Source organism: Microcaecilia unicolor, chromosome 6 (genome assembly GCF_901765095.1).
Source record: "Microcaecilia unicolor chromosome 6, aMicUni1.1, whole genome shotgun sequence".
In the NCBI taxonomy this organism is placed as follows: Eukaryota; Metazoa; Chordata; class Amphibia; order Gymnophiona; family Siphonopidae; genus Microcaecilia; species Microcaecilia unicolor.
This window is the reverse complement of record NC_044036.1, coordinates 129,082,786-129,098,502: the sequence shown is the minus strand read 5'-3', so window position 1 is coordinate 129,098,502 and position 15,717 is coordinate 129,082,786.

Sequence of the window (15,717 nt, the reverse complement as noted above, 5' to 3'; positions counted from 1 at the left end):
GGACCCTTGTGGAATCGAGAGACGAGCAGTGCGTGTTGGGCGGGGCAATCAAGCAGAGCGGCGGTAGCATCAAGCGAGATCGTGGTAGTCGGATATCGCCCTTCTTAATAATAATAATACCGTTCGTGTAGTACCACAGCAACGGGGGAGTTAATAGCAGGGCCCAACGGATCGCATGCATACGACGGCAGTAGGGAGGTGGTGTAACGCTGAGGCACACCCGTGATTGTAGAGCACATGCGATTTCCACCTAGCGTGTCCACAGGGGCGGCTCCTACACACCTACTGAAAACAATAGGAGATCAGAGCGGGGATACCGTGTAGCGAGGGCGCGAACCGGGAGACCGCTTAGATGGCGAGCGATGTTGCCTCACGTTCCCGAAGGCGAACGTAACCTGGTGACCAAGTTTAGGTAGTGCTAGTCAGACGGAAGGGAGGAAAGTTTGCCCTGCTTGTAAGAGGCTAAGCATGAGAAGGGAGGGACGACGGCGGGTTGCAATAGCGCCACACGTTGCAGAGGTGTCTTTGGCGAAACGCTGTGAAGAGAGGTACGGGGCGCAGTTTCAGCGCATCTGGTGAGCCCAGCCTAGCGGGCGTGTCGCGGTCTACGTCGTTAAGACGCATAGAAAATGCTGAGGCGGCCATTTATAGCCTGTAGGGCGGGTGAGCACAGTTCCACATGGGGCCAATACATGTTTTGCAAAAATTATATTCAGGGGATGTAAGGTGGCAGGATCACCACTAGAGGCCAGCACAGCATTACAAATGGATAGAGTTAGACTGCAAAGGGAAACAGTGAGAATACATAGCAGCAGGATCTGTGACTGGGAGTAAAAAAAAAAAAGCCTGTTAACTTTTATGTAGTCTTTTCCAGAGCTGATATGCCTGCACAGCGCACAAAGAAACAGGGCGCAGTAGGGAAAGTGTCCAAGGCAGCTGCGTCGACAAAGAAGAATAATGCAACCTCGAAGCAAGCAGGGCGTAAAGGAGAGGCGAGCGGAGCAACGCAACAGTGTCGCAATCGTGTAGGAAATACACGGCAAGCGGAGACATCGCAAGATCGATTGGCAGCAGAGCTGGACGCATTGATGGTCGAGCTTAGGAAGCAGGTCGAGCAACATGGAGTGTCTACGGTTACACAACAGTTGCGGTCCATAGGAGCCCAAGCGCCGAATGAGGCGGAGGTGGCAGGGGTGTCGCAGCTACAAGACACAAGAATGTCACGACATCTGCTGGAGCACCCACAGTTGCAGGTGCCTGCGATCCAGATTGCGCAGGAGACACCCTTAGGGGGTAAGTCACATGACAACACCACACCACACACTGCAATGAGTCAGCACTCTGCCTTCCTGCAGGTTATTAGAAATGCAGTACATGATTATGAGGCAGTGCTGGCTCATCCTGGGGCTACAATGCAGAGTGGACAAACAGTGGAGGGTAGCAGGCCAACTGCTCCAGAGTCTGCAGCGCAGCTGAGTGGGCAAGCAGTGGCAGGTAACACGCCGAGCGCTGCAGAACCTGGGTCACGGCCAGCGTCCACGCCAGACAAGGTAGAGACTGTATTTAATCCGAGAGGTGATGCTCTCTGTGGGGTTTTTACCCTATCCACTTGTGTTCCCAGAGCAATGAAAGAGAAAATTTGGAACAATGAGTTCATTGACATCTTTTCTCTATTGCTAAGGGATATGGGGAGGACAATAGCCAAGGCAAAGACAGCCTTATTCCGCCATGGGAGCGGGACAGAAAACCTAAAATTTACAAATCCATTAACAAATGGCAATCTGCTTTTCATATATTTATGACGGTAATAATTGAAAAGGAGCCAGAAATGGGACCGTGTTTAGTAAGATACATGGATTCCATTATCAGAGCACATAAGCGTTATGGGGGATGGGCTTGGCTCAGTTACATCAAATTTCGCAAAAGTATGGCTGATAACCCTGCGATCTCATGGAACCACAGGGTGCTAGACTTGTGGTTGGATGAGATGTCAGTCAATAGACCATTCGTGCATGACAAGGGTTTTAATATGCAAGACACTGCAGGCCATAGGCAGGGGCAGTCCTTTCAGGTGTTTACACCAGGGCAGCGTCAACAGGGCGGGCAAGCAGGTAAAAGAACCTGTAGGCAATTTAACAGCGGGACATGTACTTGGCATCCCTGTAAGTTCAGGCATGCCTGTGCCAGTTGTGGAGGGGGCCACGCCGCAGCACACTGCAGGGGCACAAACAATAGGAGACAAAAGAATGGATCTGAAGCAACTAGCACTGTCACCCATCAGGCTTGAGGCCACGAAGTGGTGGTTATCGCGCTACCCGGATACAGCCGGAGCCGAAGCCATAACTGCAGGTTTCCGCTCCGGATATATCATTCCTTGCAAAGGTCCCTTACCCATGGTCATTACTTGTCTGAGGAACGCAGCCTCGATTAACACGCAGTGCCAGATCGCACAGGTTAAACTACGCAAAGAGCTGTCGCTAGGCAGAATTGCGGGCCCCTTTGCGGACCCACCATTCTCGCCCATGATGATATCTCCGATAGGGATAATACTGAAAAAAGAGCCGTTCCGCCTTATCCATAATCTTTCTTATCCTGTAGGCGCCTCGGTCAATGATTTCCTAGACCCGGATAGCTGTACAGTACAGTATGCATCGCTAGATAAGACCATTCAGATAGTGCACCAACATGGAATCCGAGCGCATCTCGCAAAAGCCGATGTAGAGTCCGCTTTTCGCTTACTACCGGTGCACCCTGAGTCTTTTCATTTGCTAGGATTTACTTTTCAGGACCAATTTTACTTCGATAAATGCATTCCGATGGGTTGCGCAATATCGTGTGTGTACTTTGAACAGTTCAGCTCCTTTGTCCACTGGGTGGTAGAGCAGATAGCCACAGCGGGAGCTGTAATACATTACTTGGATGATTTCCTGTTTTGCGGCAGGGATGCGCAAGAATGCGCTGCCATAACGCAGGTCTTCATGCAGGTAGCAGAGAAGTTCGGCATCCCATTAGCAGCAGATAAGACAGTGGGCCCGGATCCAGTAATTACCTTTTTGGGGATACAGCTAGACGTTGGCCAACAGTGTTCCAGGCTACCATTAGAGAAAATAAATAGGCTGACAGGGGCGGTCGACGCTATGCTTCAGGCCAAAAAAGCAATGCTAAAGCAGTTTCAAGAGCTTCTAGGGCTGTTATGTTTCGCCACGAGGGTGATGACGATGGGGCGCATATTCGCTAGAAAGCTAGCATTAGCGACGGCAGGGGTGTCCTGGCCGTATTATCACATCAGAGTAACAAAAGCCATTAAACAAGATCTGGAAGTTTGGAAATGTTTTTTTAGCAAATTTCAATGGGATTTCCTTTTGGCATGATGCCCCTGTCCCAGCGGACGCTTTGCAGTTCTTCACAGATGCAGCGGGCGGGGAAGGCTTTGGCATTTATGTCCAGGGGGCATGGTGCACGGCGCGATGGCCAGAGGCCTGGGTGACAGCAGGGATCACGCGTGATATCACGTTTCTAGAACTTTTCCCGATAATGGCTGCGTTCCATATTTGAGGACCCAGTTTAGCTAACAGAGCTATTATTTTTCACTCTGATAATATGGTGGTAGTGCACTCTTTAAATCGTTTGTCTGCTAATACAGTCCCTACCATTAATTTGATTCGGGAGATAGTACTGCAATGTTTAGTGCATAATGTTGCCATTAAAGCAAAACACATTCCGGGTAGGGATAATGTACTGGCTGATGCTCTCTCTCGTTTCAAGCTCGTCGACTTCAGAGCAATGGCTCCTCCGCCTTCATCTTCTCTGTTCACTTCATCACCTCCCCTTATCCCCTTACCCTCTTTCTCCAATTCCTCTTTCACCTGTCCTTGCCATCCTCCTTCCTGTCCTCCTCCCCACTTCCCCCTCCCACCTATCCTCCCGCTCCTTTTTGTACCTGGGGCATTGGCAAGTTAAGAGACTTACTCAAATTCACAAGGAGCTGCAATGGGAATCAAACCCAGGGTCTAGGATCAAAGTCAACTGCTGTAAGCAGTAGGTGACTTTCTCAAGCTCACAAGAAGCTGCAGTGGGATTCAAAGCCAGGTCACCAAGATGCTGGCCTAATGGTTAGTGCAGCAGGCTTTGATATCACTAATCTGGGTTTGATTTCCACTTTGGTAAATCACTTAATCCTCCAATACCCAAAGTATAAAAACTTAGATTGTGAGGGACAGAGAAAGTACCTGCATATAATGTGTACAGTGCTGTGTATAGTAGTGCTATAGAAACGATTAGCAATAGTAACAAAGATGCACATCTGTCACAGATGCCAGGTAAGTGAGCCCATGTGCCGCTGCCGGAGTACAGCTTGCAGCAGGCGAATAACACAAATTGCAGCTAGAAAGTCAGACTGAAACTAGAAAAAGGAGGGAGGAGCTGGGAAGTGGGAGGGGAAGGACCCAAATTGGAACTGGAAAGCTGGACTGAAACTGGAAAGTGAACAGGGAGGGAGAAGGAAGGGAAGGTATAGGTAAGGGAGGGAACAGAGGGGGAAGGTGGAGAGAGCAAGGGGGAGGGAGGGAGAGGAAGAAGTTGACTTAGATCACAGAGACCTGGGTTTGATTCTCACTGTAGCATAGCATGAGTCACTTAACCTGCCATTGCTCTAGGTACAAAGAGGGTTAGGGATGTAGAATATGAGAGTTGAGGTTAGAGAATGAAGGGTGAGGGCATCGGGGGCTAAAGGGATTAGGGAGGAGGCGATGGAGGGTGTCAAGAGATGCATGGGCCATGGGGGGAGGTCCCCTGGAGAAGTGGGGTCAGGTCAAGTTCTCTGTTTTTCTTTCCCCCTCCCCTAAATGGTGGTCTTGATTCTCCCTCCTTTCACTCCCCTCCCCCCTTTCTCTGTTCCCTTTTTTTCTCTCTTCCCTTTCCTCCTCCCCCCACTTTTCCTCTTCTATCCCTCCCTTTTCTCTCCATCTTCTTTTTCCTCTCCTCTGTCCTCTACTTCTCTCTGCTCTCCTCCTTTCCTCTTCCTCCATTACCCCTTTTTCTCCCTCCCTTGCCTCTTCTCTCTCCACTTCTACCTGCTGTCCCCTCCCTCTCTACCTTTCCCTCCATCCCCTAGTCCTCTCCCTTCCCTCTAATCTTTCCTTCCTCCCTTGTTCCCTCCCATCCTCTCTCCTTCCTGATCCCTCCCCTCAGTCTCTCCTCTATTTCCTTCCCTCCTCCTCTGTCCCCTTTCTATCCCTCCCCTCTATTTCCTCCTCTCCCACCTCACTTCTTCCATCCCCACCCCTTCCTTTCTTCATCTCACCACCCACCCTCTCTCCTTTTCCTCCCTTCACATCCATAGTAACATAGTAGATGACGGCAGAAAAAGACCCGCACGGTCCATCTAGTCTGCCCAACAAGATAAACTCATATGTGCTAGTTTTTTGTGTATACCTTACCTTGATTTGTACCTGTCTTTTTCAGGGCACAGACCATATAAGTCCGCTCAGTACTATCCCCGCCTCCCAACCACCAGCCTCGCCTCCCACCACCGGCTCTGGCACAGACCATATAAGTCTACCCAGCACTATCCCCGCCTCCCAACCACCAGCCCTGGCACAGACCGTATAAGTCTGCCCAGCACTAGCCCCGCCTCCCAACCGTCTCTGCCACCCATTCAAGGCTAAGCTTCTGAGGATCCCTTCCTTCTGAACAGGATTCCTTTATGTTTATCCCAGCTCCCCTCCCCTTGCCGCTGCAATCCCTCTCCCCCAGCTCCCCTTCCTCCCCCCTCCCTCAGGGTTAGGGGTCAGGGTTAAGGAGGATGGCAGTAAGAGCTCCCATGCTAACCCTACGGTAACAGGGCAGCATGAGGCACTACCCGATTACTGCCAATTAAGTTCCAGTGTTACAAAAATCAGAAAAATTCATATAGTGCTAGAAATGGTGCATGCTGGGGGTGGGAACTACCACCGTGTTCCTGCAGTAGCCCGGCGATAGTTCCGGATTGGTGTGTGGCAAGCCCACAGTGGGCTTGCCATACTTTAGCAAAGGGCCCCTAAATGTTGCTGTAAATTCACAGTCAGCTCTGAATAGGTGATTTAACTGGCCAGGATCCATTTCTAGCTGGTTAAATCGCTTTGAATATTGATCCCTTTGAAAAAATACTAAAGGACTGGGTGTATAATATGATACTCAAAATTTCACTGAACTCCTATATTTAGGAACATAAAAAGTGAATGAAAACAAGTTTGGATTTAGGCTGGGGTAAAAATGAAGAGCTTAGCACTAGGTCCATAAATTAGGTTCACATAACTTCTAAGCTGCTAAATTAAGATGAATTTATTATTATTATTATTATTATTTATTGCATTTGTACCCCACATTATCCCACCTATTTGCAGGCTCAATGTGGCTTACAGAGTGTTGTTATGACAAAGTCATGACAGGATCTAAGATACAATCGGTAGTAATCAGAAGATGTATGAGGAATTAGAGAGGTAAGTGATTAGGTAGGGTGGTGTAAGAGGTGTATTTTAATCCTTGAGTGGGTTGGGTGGAATTAAGTCATTAAGGGTTCTTTTTGTAAGCTTTGTTGAAGAGATGTGTCTTCAAAGATTTGCGAAAGTTGGTTAGATTGTCCATGGTTTTCAAGGCTATGGGTAATGTGTTCCATAGCTGTGTACTTCTGTACGAGAAAAACTTTTGTACAGCTGAAAACTTGTGCTCATAAGTTTGACTTAAAATAGGGCACACATTTATAAGCACAATTTTAGGAACATAAATTTAGGCGCTCAGTTTTTGAAAATCAGACCCGATGTGCATAGATTTTAATTTCAAATCTGCATGGTTTCTTTCCCATTGAAATCTTGCCTGCACAAAAGGCAGACAGAATAGTCCTCTCCTCAGGCTCTTTACACCTTTGGCAGTTTTCATGAAATGGGTATCAAATGCCCAAGCATTGTATTGCTAAGCAGTTTATAAATGACTGCCTAGAAACACCTGCAAAATACAACAAAGTATAAAATAAAGAGAAACCAGGACAAGAATCTATAACAATTTAAAATGGTCTCTTTCTAAGAAATGATTTGTGAGCCAACAAAAAGGTACATTACAAAGAGCATTTGTTATAGCAGAGCCTGACAGTTTTAACAAAGGCTGATCTCAAAATGCTCAAAGGAATAATAGCTCAGTATGTTACAACCAAATTTGGTTATAAAGGATTCTGTTGTAAAGAGGGATCACTGCATGTCATTCTGTGGCCAAAATAAGCTAATAAAATTGACTTATGAGATAGTGAGAGACGTTGGTTTAACTGAAGATGGAAGAAAGTATTGACCCAATGAAAAAAAAAAAATACTGCAGTCCGTTTGGGAGTGTATTTTAGCAGGTATAAAATGTAAGTAGATATTACCGGATTATATTTGGAAATCTCTACTCAACACTGTGCTATAAGTACACTATAATTTTATAAAGAAAACATTTGCACAAACGCATTCCATCTCTAGATGGTGCTAGTGTATGATGATTGGGAAAAAGGGAGCCTTTACAGTCATGTGACACAGAGAAAGACTGAAAGATCTGGTTATAGAAATGTTACCAAACGTGGGTATGTTATTTGCAGTTTTTCAATGGCACCTTTATAGGTTATCTTGCAATAATATTAAACACAATCAGCAGTCATACAGTACAGTGTCAGTGAACCAGGACATTAGGATAAGAGAGGTATTTTGAGTCCTAAGTGGAAGATCTCACTAGACTTCCACAAAGAGTCTCAGCAGCCATTTTTAAAACATGGCAGTGCCTGACAGAATAGCAGCAGCGGGCAGGAGTGTTCTTTCCTGCCCCCCGCAGAGACCACTAGACCACCAGGGCCCTTCGTGGGACTGGGGACAGTTGTAGTGTGCAGCGGTAGTGGTGGGGGGGGGAGGGGAAACTGGGCAGAGCCTCTGGGCCCCCTAGAGCCTCTGGACTCTCAGGCCTGTACAGCCCAGTTGCTTGAATGGTCAGTCTGCCCCTGTTATAACCTAATGCTCTGAGAAGGACATAAGAACATAAGAGTAGCCATACTGGGTCAGACCAATGGTCCATCTAGCCCAGTATCCTGTTTTGAAAGGCTACAACACTCTGATGATCCCCAAAATATATACATATATTTATAGAATGCACTCAAGTGCTACTTGTAATTAGAATAGAATATTTTGTTGTGCTATTAGGCTGAAATTGAATGTGGGTATAGACACTAGTCAGTAAAAGTATTCTAATCATTTATATAAGTATTGGCATATAAATGTTAACCTCATTGTTGTCCAGCTGCTCTTTGTCTACTGTGTAAGGAAGGTCTTCTGCACTCTAGGTAAAGGAGTCTGTATTCTGAGGGTCTACATTTTGAAGAGGGTCTTCCAGATGGAGATCTGCACTGTGGCAGAAGGGTTTCTTAGTGGGACCTTTACTTGCTTTGGTGGGGGAGACATCATAGTGTGCTCCTTAAGTCCATGTGATATGAATTAAGAGGGATTAAAATCCTATTTGACACATGCATTTGAAGTTCATCCATACAAATGACTTTTCTTGGGAACCTAAAGAAGATGATAATCACAACGGATAGAGCAAAGGATGAATGTTCACAGACTCAAAATGTGCATGATTATACATGATAAAGAGAATGATCTAATCAGCCAGAAATGGCTGCTGACTGGTTGAATTGCTTGTTCTGGGCTTTTTGCTAATTATCATTTGCACTTCTTCACTTTTTCCACTGGAAATTAGCAATTATCGCTGAGTGCAAACAGGTTATTATGGAGGTGATCTGGGGGCGGAGTCAGCACTTGGCTGGTTAAGTGCCGATATTCAGCACTTAAGTGGCCAGGGTAGTTGCATAAATGGGATCACATAAACCACAGTCCTATCTTTATGTAGCAACCTGCAACAGGTTAAATGCTGAATATTTTTAAAATTAACTTTATTGATAATACTCAAAAGTACAAGCAACTGCTCAATAAATATCTACAATGAGGAACAACCCCCCCTCCCTGTTCATTAAGTGCTGAAAAATAATAATTAAGTGCTTAACAGGCTGTGTGTATTTTAGAAAAGGCTTGTGTCAGTTGATCCTTTTCTAAATACCAGTGGCCTTGGTGGCCTTGGTGACCTTGGTCCCCCCAAACTGAAGCGGCTCCTGCTTCTTTGGCTGATGGGGGTCCCTATGTCCCACCAGTGGAACCCTTCCTCCACCTGAAACCTGGCAGTTGGTGGTGTATTTCCTTGGCTACCACCATGTTGGCCCACCTGTACATGCCTGATGTTTGTAAAACTGAGCGTGCACAAGGAGGCCCACCTACTGCGCATGTGTGAAAAACGGGCATGCTCAGGGTGTGGGCATCTTCACTTTCGTAAAAAACAAGCATGTGCAGAAGTGAGGGCCTTGTGCTATGATCCAGGAAAAGCGCTGCCAACTGCCAGACTTTGGGTGGAGGAGGTATTCCGCTGGAAATCCTCACTAGCTCAGGAATGTGAGTACATGGGGGGGGGGGGGGGGGGGGGTGGAAAGTGAGAAGGGCCAAAATTCATGGGGGTTGGTGGAAAATGTTTTGCCCCCTTCCCACTTTGGGCTCAGGCCTCCCCAAAACTTGAGGTAAAGGGGTCTGGCTACATGCTTGCAAGTGCATCCCGACTAGATATCTCAATCCCAATCTCTATGTAAAATGGGGTGCCACATTTTATTTAAAATACAAAAGCTTTGTAATTATGAGCAAGGACCCAAACCTTCCAGGATTCTGCAGTTTAAAAGAGGGCAACTAAAGATGACTCTGCTGTGGAAGGGTGAGAAGGGGAAAAGGTTATGGTGCCAGGTCTTGGAATCAGCAGCTGTCCTGCAACATTTTCTTCCTCCCTCCTTCCCTGGCTGACTACCCTTCTATACCTTCCCTCGTGGTAATTAAGTGGTAGGAAATAGAAGAGGAGTAGAGGAAGAGGAAATCAGAATGCATTCTCCTCTTTTGCTACTCAAAGCACAATTCTTGTTTTCAAATCACAGAAGAATGGCATCCATTATAGTTCAAATCAGCTGGAAGTCTTGGCAGCCATTTTTAAAGAGCGATGTGGCAGTGGAGGGTCAGTGCTGGCAGCGGGCAGGAAAGACTGGGGATCTTTCCTGTCCAGGCCCCGAAGAATCCACTAGACTATCAGGGTGGCTGCCTTAAAGGCTTTAGGTATGTGCTGGGACATGCGGCTCGGGGGGGAGGAGAGGTGCCGTGAACTGGCTCGCCCTACCTCAACAATCGGCTCGCAAGATGTCAGAAAAATTAACAACCGGCTCTTGCGAGCCTGTGCAAGCCGGCTCCAGAATACCACTGTGTGTATCTCTGCTGCATTTAGGTGCCCTCACTTACACCAGCTCTGTGGCCACCTACATGTTAGGTGCACTGATACTGGGTTACACTAGTATTCTATAACCTAATCTAGACACTTAGGTTTTGTTATAGATAAGGTCCTACCTCCTCTTTCAAGGCACCTAAACAGAGGTGACCAGTTATATCATTGCCCCTTAATGGGCACTAAATGAATTTAATGCACATTAAGATATGAATTGTTGTGCTTTAAGTTGAGTGATATGTGTTTAAAAGATCTAATATACATTTATTTTAACAAAATGCATGAAATGAACCAATGTCTGAAAATTGAGAGAAAATGAAACCACATGTACACTGTTGTAGGAGGTGGAAGGCCTCCAATTATTTAATGCACAGAAATGAATGTCTCATATGTTGGACAGAGAGAAATGAAGGTTTCTTTCCTTCTAATCATGAGAAAAGCTTGCTGGCTTGCTGGAATGGCAAGTACACTCTTGCCCTGATTGCCCACAATCTCTCCCATTGAATATGGTCAGGAGACAGAATTCTTTCCCATGCCCTTTGAAGTAAGGCTACTATCCAGGAGAGAATTACCTTTTTTACAACCATGAGAGGAAGACCAGGTAACACCTTATTTCCTTCTCTGCCTAGAACAATTCGATCAAACACTATCACTGGAGTCAATAGCAAGAGAAACCTAACACCTGTATAGCAACTCTATAAGGAAGCAGTAGTTAACTTTTGTCTTCTCTTTTAGAATAGGGGAAATACTAAGATAAAAGGTCAAAGGTTCTGAGTAATATATTCTTGTGTGAGAAAAGCTGTAAAGATGAATAGAAGAGGTATAATGGTCCAAAACATTTGGACAACAGACCAAATGCACCTTCAAAAGGAAATATAAACAGATGCTATATATTTCTTTATTGTCAGGAGATCCTGCCTGACTGTAAGATGCTAATTAAGGGGGTGAGAAAAAAAACCCTCCCTCCTTCTTGTGCTCCTCTGGTATTGAAAGGAAAAATAAATCCTATATAATATTCCTCTGCCAGATAGGAGGGAGGTCAGTGTGCAGTGCTCCTGGTCTCATGCCAGAGAACAGGGAGACTGCCCTGGTCAACTTTCCATTGCAATTTCCATTTCTATATATGTTCTCATTTCTGTCATATTCTAGACTATTTCTATGACTATTTCTTATTATTTATCATAAATCTCTGGATAAAAAATAAACCTGTGTTTTCCCCCAATGGAAGCTTCTCTTGGCTCTCTTTTCTGTGTTATTATTTTAAAGGCTTTAATCCACCTGTCAGAGTTTCTTAAGGTATAGTTGAGAGGGTTTGTCTGTGTAGTATTGCTGGCCTGTTTGGACTCCGCTGGCTGCAAGAACAGATGCAAACAACACACACACACACACACACAGAAAAAAAACCCCGCTGAAAGTATTTTCCATGTACATCCTATTGGTCTACGTCCCTTTCTGAATCCTACTTTACTGTATTGGCTCCCTGTGTTTAAGAAATAATTCTCTTAAAGGATATAACATGATTTTTAAGCAGTGCACCCCTTTAAATGCCAGTGACAAGACAAGAACATGTTTCCAAAACGTATGTACAGGTATGAAGAAAGACATTGATGAAATATATTTAATAAAAAGAGTGCAGGTGTAGCCTTGTTTATTCCACTGGTAGCTGATCCTAGTAACCGTTGTGTTTACAGTTCTCAGCCCTCCGGCTACTGTACTTGTTTCAAAAATTGGCTTGCTATTATTGATGCAACAAGGAGGAGTGGCCTAGTGATTAGGGTGGTGGACTTCGGTTCTGGGGAACTGAGGAACTGAGTTGGATTCCCACTTCAGGCACAGGCAGCTCCTTGTGACTCTGGGCAAGTCACTTAACCCTCCATTGCCCCATGTAAGCCGCATTGAGCCTGCCATGAGTGGGAAAGCGCGAGGTACAAATGTAACAAAAAAAAGGCTACCTTAAAGTAATACTTCCCAGAAAAAACAAAGCAGTTAGCTACTTAGAAGATTAAACACTTTGCCAGTCTTCTTAGTTCTTGGAAATTACTTTGAGACAGAAACAAAAGGAAACATTCATAAAATACCCAAAACAATGGTGAAAGAATAATCACATTATAGGAGTGAAGTGCATTTGCTCTTGTACCCTAAAAAATTTAATGCATGAAAAATTGGTTTAATGCACAGTAACCTAGGAATTACCTGTTAACATATGTTAAAATGTTTAACACATATTAATTTTATCCAAACAAGTGAAATAATGCAAAATAAAGTCCCAAAATCAGAAAAAAAGGCTGAAAATGATCCACAAATATTTTATATGTACACTAGTAAAAAAGGCCCGTTTCTGACACAAATGAAACGGGCGCTAGCAAGGTTTTCCTCGGAGTGTGTATGTTTGGGAGAGTGTATGTGAGAGTGACTGTTTGAGAGTCAGAGTGAAAGTGTGAGTGTGTGAGAGAGAGAGTGTGTTTGTGAGAGTGTGTGTGTGAGAATGAGAGTGTGTGCAAGTGTGTATGTGAGACACAGTGTGATAGAGAGTGTGTGTGTGTGCCCATCCATGCTCCTCTGTCCCCTGCCCCCTCCATTCATCCCTATCCAGCATTTTCCCTCTCTGCCTGAGGCCTGCCCTGCAATCCATATCCATCCATGCCCATCTGTCCCCTCCATTCATCCCTATCCAGCAATTCCCCTCTCCCTGAGTCCTGCCCTTCCAATCCATGCCCATCCATGCTCATCTGTCACCTGGCCCCTCCATTTTTCCCTATCCAGCATTTCCCCCTCTCTGCCTGAGGCCTGCCCTGCAATCCATATCCATCCATGCCCATCTGTCCCTCCATTCATCCCTATCCAGCAATTCCCTTCTCCCTGAGTCCTGCCCTTCCAATCCATGCCCATCCATGCTCATCTGTCACCTGGCCCCTCCATTTTTCCGTATCCAGCATTTCCCCTCTCTGCCTGAGGCCTGTCCTGCAATCCATATCCATCCATGGCCATCTGTCTCCTCCATTCATCCCTATCCAGCAATTCCCCTCTCCCTGAGTCCTGCCCTTCCAATCCATGCTCCTCTGTCACCTGGCCCCTCCATTCATCCCTATCCAGCAATTCCCCTCTCTGCCTGAGGCCTGCCCTGCAATCCATATGCATCCATGGCCATCTGTGCCCTCCATTCATCCCTATCCAGCAATTCCCCTCTCCCTGAGTCCTGCCCTTCCAATCCATGCCCATCCATGCTCATCTGTCACCTGGCCCCTCCATTTTTCCCTATCCAGCATTTCCCCTCTCTGCCTGAGGCCTGCCCTGCAATCCATATGCATCCATGGCCATCTGTGCCCTCCATTCATCCCTATCCAGCAATTCCCCTCTCCCTGAGTCCTGCCCTTCCAATACATGCCCATCCATGCTCATCTGTCACCTGGCCCCTCCATTTTTCCGTATCCAGCATTTCCCCTCTCTGCCTGAGGCCTGTCCTGCAATCCATATCCATCCATGGCCATCTGTCTCCTCCATTCATCCCTATCCAGCAATTCCCCTCTCCCTGAGTCCTGCCCTTCCAATCCATGCTCCTCTGTCACCTGGCCCCTCCATTCATCCCTATCCAGCAATTCCCCTCTCTGCCTGAGGCCTGCCCTGCAATCCATATGCATCCATGGCCATCTGTGCCCTCCATTCATCCCTATCCAGCAATTCCCCTCTCCCTGAGTCCTGCCCTTCCAATCCATGCCCATCCATGCTCATCTGTCACCTGGCCCCTCCATTTTTCCCTATCCAGCATTTCCCCTCTCTGCCTGAGGCCTGCCCTGCAATCCATATCCATCCATGGCCATCTGTCCCCTCCATTCATTCTTATCCAGCAATTCCCGTCTGCCTGAGTCCTGCCCTTCGAATCCATGCCCATCCATGCTCATCTGTCACCTGGCCCCTCCATTTTTCCCTATCCAGCAATTGCCCTCTCTCCCTGAGGCCTGCCCTGCAATCCATTTCCATCCATGCCCATCTGTCCCCTCTATTCATCCCTATCCAGCAATTTCCCTCTCTCCCTGAGTCCTGCCCTCCCAATCCATGCCCATCCATGCTCCTCTGTCCCCTGCCCCCTCCATTCATCACTTTCCAGCAATTGCCCTCTCTTCCTGAGCCCTGCCATCCCAATCCATGCCCATCCATGCTCCTCTGTCCCCTGCCGCCTCCATTCATCCTTTTGCAGCAAGTCCCCTGTCTCCCTTTCATGACCCCCCTTGCATCCATGCTCCTCTCTCTCCCATGTCCCAGCCTGGGCCGCCCTCTTCTCCCCCCCCCCTTCGCATCCATGCTGTCGTTTCTCCCCTGCCCTCCCGCTCCCATTGTTGTTCTTTAGTGGCCACCCTCTTCTCTCCCCCCAACATGGTTGTTTTGTTTTTTTTTTTTCTTGTTTTTAAATTTACCTCCGTGCCGGTTCCGGCAGCGAAGCGTCAGGGAAGGAGGCGGCGCTCCCGACGTCTAGCCTTCCCTTCGCTGTGTTCCGCCTTCTTTTGACGTCATCCTTGACGTCAGAAGAAGGCGGAACACAGCGAAGGGAAGGCTAGACGTCGAGAGCGCCGCCTCCTTCCCTGACGCTTCGCTGCCGAGCGTTGCGATTGGTTGAGTGTCATTGCTCCGCCCTCGACGTCATCACGTTTGACGCGTGGGCGGGGCAGACACAATGTGATCTCACCCCCTTCACTTTAGAATGTTGGCTAACAGAGGCTTCATTAGAACGTTGGAGGTGCGTTTTATATAGAGAGATTGTTAACATATAGGAATGGATTCATTAGGATTTTCTCCTGTTTCATATCTATGGGAAAAGAGGTAATAGATATTAAGGGGACAAACTTCTTAATCTAACTTTCTCCATTAGATTTATATAATACAATTTTTAAAAAAAGGAGACACAGAAAACCAGCTACAATATTCACAGCAACATTGACATAAAACATTAACATATCAGTTTTTATATACCGTAGCACTCCAGAAAGGCTCAGAACGGGGATGACCATCTCTAAGGATGACCATCCCTAAGGTTGACCTAAATGTCAAGATTTGGGCGTCCCCGACCGTATTATCAAAATGAAAGATGGACGCCCATCTTGTTTCGATAATACGGGTTTCCCCGCCCCTTCGCCTGGATGTCCTGCGAGGACGTCCTCAGGAAAACCTGGGCGCCCCTTTCGATTATGCCCCTCTAAGGGACCTGTTTATTAAGCCATACTGTAGGCACGCTAACATTTTTAGCACGCAAGAAATATATAAGTGTCTCTAGTATTAGCACACACTATATTTTAGTACACACTAAAAATGTTAGCGTGCCTTAGTAAACAGGTCCCTAAATACCTACTGTACCTACATATAGGTGGCACC